Source organism: Arachis ipaensis, chromosome B09 (assembly GCF_000816755.2).
Source record: "Arachis ipaensis cultivar K30076 chromosome B09, Araip1.1, whole genome shotgun sequence".
In the NCBI taxonomy this organism is placed as follows: Eukaryota; Viridiplantae; Streptophyta; class Magnoliopsida; order Fabales; family Fabaceae; genus Arachis; species Arachis ipaensis.
The window spans coordinates 99861150-99867149 of record NC_029793.2 but is presented as its reverse complement, the minus strand read 5'-3'; positions in this window follow the sequence as shown (position 1 = coordinate 99867149).

Below are 6000 nucleotides of genomic sequence, written 5' to 3'. Positions count from 1 at the left end.
GTGAAGGGCATAAGAAGGTTCAATGGGATCTCTATGGTCTCTAGATGGGCCTCAGAGTCCTTTGATTCCCCAGAGGGAAGCTCCTTATTGATCACTGGACGTCCCAGGAGGTCTTCCTCCTTGGGATTCACGTCCTCTCCTCTCCTCACAGGTTCGGCCATGGCGCTTATGTCAATGGCCTTGCACTCTCCTTTTGGGTTCTCTTCTGTATTGCTTGGGAGAGTACTAGGAGGGATTTTAGTGATCCTTTTACTCAGCTGGCCCACTTGTGCTTCCAAATTTCTAATGGAAGATCTTGTTTCATTCATGAAACTTACAGTGGCCTTAGATAGATCAGAGACTAGATTTGCTAAATTAGAAGCATTTTGTTCAGAGTTCTCTGTCTGTTGCTGAGTTGATGATGGAAAAGGTTTTCTATTGCTAAACCTGTTTCTTCCACCATTATTAAAGCCTTGTTGGGGCTTTTGATCCTTCCTTGAGAAATTTGGATGATTTCTCCATGTTGAGTTATAGGTGTTTCCATAAGGTTCACCTAAGTAATTTACCTCTGCTATTGCAGGGTTCTCAGGATCATAAGCTTCTTCTTCAGGAGAAGCCTCTTGAGTACTGTTGGATGCAGCTTGCATTCCATGCAGACTCTGAGAGATCATATTGACTTGCTGAGTCAATATTTTGTTCTGAGCCAATATGGCATTCAGAGTATCAACCTCAAGAACTCCCTCCTTCATAGGCGTCCCATTGATTACAGGATTCCTTTCAGAAGTGTACATGAACTGGTTATTAGCAACCATGTCAATGAGTTCTTGAGCTTCTGCAGGCGTTTTCTTTAGGTGAATGGATCCACCTGCAGAAGTGTCCAGTGACATCTCTGATAGCTCAGATAAACCATCATAGAATATATCCAGGATGGTCCATTCTGAAAGTATGTCAGAAGGACACTTTTTGGTCAACTGTTTGTATCTTTCCCAAGCTTCATAGAGAGATTCACCTTCTTTCTGTCTGAAGGTTTGAACATCAGCTCTAAGCTTGCTCAGCTTTTGAGGAGGAAAGTACTTGGCTAAGAAAGCTGTGACCAGCTTATCCCAAGAGTTCAGGCTGTCTTTAGGTTGAGAATCCAACGATAATCTAGCTCTGTCTCTTACAGCAAAAGGGAAAAGCATGGGCCTGTAGACTTCAGGATCTATTCCATTAGTCTTAACAGAATCACATATCTGCAAGAATTCAGTTAAGAACTGAAAAGGATCTTCAGATGGAAGTCCATGAAACTTGCAGTTCTGCTGCATCAGAGAAACTAATTGAGGTTTCAGCTCAAAGTTGTTTGCTCCAATGGCAGGAATGGAGATGCTTCTTCCATGTAAATTGGAATTAGGTGCAGTAAAGTCACCAAGCATCTTCCTTACATTATTATTATTTTCGGCTGCCATCTCCTCTTCCTGTTCAAAAATTTCTGAAAGGTTTTCTCTGGATTGTTGTATTTTAGCTTCTCTTAATTTTTTCTTCAGAGTCCTTTCAGGTTCTGGATCTGCTTCCACAAGAATGTTCTTATCCTTGCTCCTGCTCATATGACAAAGAAGAAGGCACAGAAAAATAATAATAATAATGGAGATCCTTTATACCACAGTATAGGGATCCCCGTGAGTAGAAGAAGATGGGGAGACAAAGAATGTAATATAATGGAAGAAACACAACTGTGAGGATGGAAGAGAGGTGAGATGAGATGTTAGGATATGAATGAATAAATAGAATGAGATGGGGGAGGGATAATTTTCGAAAATTATTTTGAAAAAGAGTTAGTGATTTTTGAAAATGGTTTTTGAAAATTGTTAGTATTTTTTTTTTTCCGAAAATTTTTGAAATTAAAAAAAATAAAAATAATTAGTTAATTAAAAAGAAATTTTTGAAAAAGAGGGAAGATATTTTCGAAAAAGAGAGAGAGAGAGTTAGTTAGGTGGTTTTGAAAAAGTTAAGAAACAAACAAAAAGTTAGTTAGTTAGTTGAAACAAATTTTGAAAAGATAAGAAGTTAGAACCAATACAATAGTAAGAGGTCCTATTTATAATAAACTAGCTACTAGGGTTTACATGAGTAAGTATTTGATGTATAAATCCACTACCCAAAGCCTAAAAACTAGTGCACCATGGTGAGAGAGCAACTCTTGGATTTTAGCCCGGAAGTGTGAGAGTTGTGCTACAATTGCCACAGATTCTAGGTTATCCACATTCTTACACTAGAAGGATCAACTTCGACTAAAAACTGGATCAAGTCCTTGCGAACATCTGTGTGGAAGGAGCACAGTGGAGGAGGGATACACAAGGCAAGCCTGTGGCCAGAGGATGGTTGGAGTTTACCCAAAGCTCCATCATCCCCACAAGTAACCGATCTGAGGTTACCATTGACCGAGCGATAATGATTCATTACATTGTGCTTGGGAATGAGGTAGAAGTACATGAGGTGATACCTCAAAAATTGTACAAGGTGGCTGAAAAGACCTCCACTCAAGAAAAGTTAGTGTTCCCACACTTCATACATTGCCTATGCAGTTCAGCTAAAATTGGCATAGTTGCAGATACCCTTATAGAGATGGACAAGCCCATCACAAAGAGGAAGATAGAGCATGTGAGCGAGCTTGCACATGACTCACGGGAAGAACTTGTGTAGCTGCCTCCACCAGAAATCCCTGAGATGCCTCAAGGGATGTATTTTCCTCCTCGAGACTATTGAGATCAACTGAATTCCTCTATATGGGAGCTAAGTTCAAGCGTGAATTAGTTGAGAGTGGAGCACAAGGAGCATGCCACTATCCTCCATGAGATGCGAGAAGATCAGAGAAGATTGATGGAGGAACAGTTGAGACAGGGGCGGGAGATAGAGGAGCTCAAACGCTCCATTAGATTTTCCAGAGGGAGCAACAGCCGCCATCACTGAGGTTGTTGAGTTCCATTGTTGCTCTATATGTTTTATTTCTGTTTTCATTGTACTTTAATTTATTGTTTATTTTCTCTTCTAAGTTCATGATCACGTTTAGTATTTCTTTCTTTTCTAGTTTTATTTTCTTGTTTTGATTTGGTTATAAAATATCCTGTGTATCCCTCACCATGCTTAAAAGAAAAATTTTATTTGAAAAAGAAATAGTGAGATACATAAGTTTCAAATTTATCATGAGTTATACCAATTATTTAAGGTGTGGTGGCCTTGCATTTATCTTCTGAATGTATGAATTAACATTGCATGATTGATATTGAAGTTGAGTGTATTGACTCTTAAAGAATAGTGAATTTAGAGAAGTATTATTGATTCTCTGAAAAATAAAAAAAAAATTGATTCTTGAAGCAAGAAAAAGCAGTAGAAAAAGAAAAATAAAAAGAAAAAGAAAAAGAAAAAGAAAAGCTCAAAAAGAAAAAAGAGCAAGGATCCAAGACTTTGTGCATCAATGGTTAGGAGGGTCAGAAATTGGCCTAAAAAGCTCAAATGAGTTGCTATCCCTAACTGCTTGTGCTGTGAAGGTGTCAAGTAAAAAGCATGAGACTAAGCAGTTAAAGTCATAATCCAAAGCTAAAGAGTACGCTTAAGAACTATGGGCACCACTGTCTGGGAAATTAAGCAAAGCTAAATTCGATTCCAGAGGGTTCCCCCAGTTAAGTGCCTGTGGCATTTATGTATCCGGTGGTAATACGGGAAAACAAAATGCTTAGAGTCACAACTAGGCTCAAGAAGGTGCAAAGTACCAAAAGAAGCTGTGTTCAAGAATCAAGAAAACCTAAAAGAAGAGAATTAATAATATCATCCGGGTTCTAGTTCCAAGAGATGTCAATATTTCTGAGCTTCAAGGGAAAGTGAGATGCCAAAACTGTTCAGAAGTAAAGAGCTAATAGCCCCATTCAATTATCTGGAACTGGGTTTCATAGAAAACTCTAAGACTTATTGTATCTTTCTCTTCTCTTTAGTCCTACTTTATTTTTGGTTGCTTGAGGACAAGCAACAGTTTAAGTTTGGTGTTTTAATGAGCAGATATTTTATACCCTTTTGGGAACTATTTTCTTAGTGCTTTAAGTTATATTTTGTTAAGTTTTATTATGTTTTAGTAGGTTTTAGTGAAAAATTCACATTTTGGATGCTACTTTGACTTTTTTTATTTTTATTATGATTTTAGGTGATTTTTTGGTGAATCTGGTAAGTTTTGGCAAAGTCTGATTCAGAGGTAAAGAAAGAATTGCAGATGCTGTCAAATCCTGACCTCTATGCATTCAACCAGCATTTCTAGAGCTAGAGAGGTCCAATTGACGCGTTCTCAACGGAATTGGAAAGCTAACTTCCAGGACTTTTCAACAATATATAATGATTTATACTTTTCATTGGAGACCATTGCCCAAAACGGGCATTGAACGCCCAACTTACCCCCTTTCAGGCGTTCAATGCCCAAGAAGGATCAAGGCCAGCGTTGAACGCCTAAAACTTGCATTCAATGCCACTAAGGGAGGACAAGGTAGTGCATTCAACCCCCCTCCCCAGTGGGCGTTCAACTCCCACTCACTCAAGTTGGACGCCAAGCTCAACCCAACACTCACCAAGTGGGCCCAGAAGTGGATTTTCGCACTTTTAGCTTAGTCTATTTCATTTTTGTAATTTTTAATTATTATTAATATGTTTTTAGGTCTAGTTATTAGTATAAATAGAAGGAATATCACTCTTGTTAGAGGGCTTCATCTTCTTCCAACTTATCATACACTATTCTGTGTACATTATGAGCGGTTGAACCTCCTAGGTTAAGGATAGGAGTTCTGCTCATTCCCATGGATTAATATTGTTACTTTTCTACTTTAAATCATGTTTGATTCCATTCTATGATGTATTGTTATTCTTCATATTTATGAATATGGCGTGGAATGAGAGTATGATCCCTTATTGTATATGAGCTCTTGCGAAGCCTTAACAGGATAGTATTGAGCTACTGCTTGAGAATACATCACAGGTTTCAACAATATCTGGGCTAATTGGGATATGTGACATATAATCTCATTAGCCATGGGTAATTGACGTCTCTATAGCGTTAAGGCTAGAGTACTGAGCATCATTCTCCGATCTGGAAGATCTAACCTTGTCTGTGGCATTTTGAGTAGGATCACCAGAGATTGAATTGTGTGAGCTTCACCCTCATCTAGTTTGAACTATCATAGCTGGTGTTTGGTTTGGATCAGAGGAGATTAGTGACCACTACCCCTGGCTTAATCACTTACAGCCTTCCCATTAAATGAATCACTTATTGTTAAAGTAGTCAGTAGGAAGTATTACTCCGGATGAATAAGCATCTCCGAGACCTTATCTGATTTCTTATTATTATTTCTACGTTAATTCATTGTTGCTTTCTTTATTATTCTGTTTTATGTGCCTACAACAACCACTATCTTTTCTATTCGCCTAAATAAGATCTGCAGAATATCCACAGCTTGCTCAATCCGATAATCTTCATGGGCAGTGACGGATCCAGAAAATTTTGATATTGGGGGCAAAATATATATAATATAATAATAATTTTTATAATAAAAATATTATGTGTACACTCTATTTTTATATAGAATAATGTTACATATTCAAGTTTTTTTTGTTAAACAAGCCCAACAAAATTAATCTAAGATAACAAAAATTAGTTTTGACTAGCATTATTCTATGTCTTATTGTTCAACTTACTTAGACTTAATTCATAAAAAGACTTGAATGTGTAGTATTACTCTTTTATATATATATATATATATATATATGAGTAAATACTTATTTAAAAATTTACTTCTCATACAATTAGAAGCCAATTCTTATTGAGATTCATAGTTGAATAATTGCTAGTAAAGAATTTTATAAAAATAGTCACGTTGTAGGTATAGTTTCTAAACTAACAGAAAATCCTTTCGTACAAAAATTTGTTTGTCACAAGTAACAAAACCCAATAAAAATTATAACCGAAGTATTCAAACCTCGGGTCGTTTCTCAAGGAATTGCAGGGAGGTG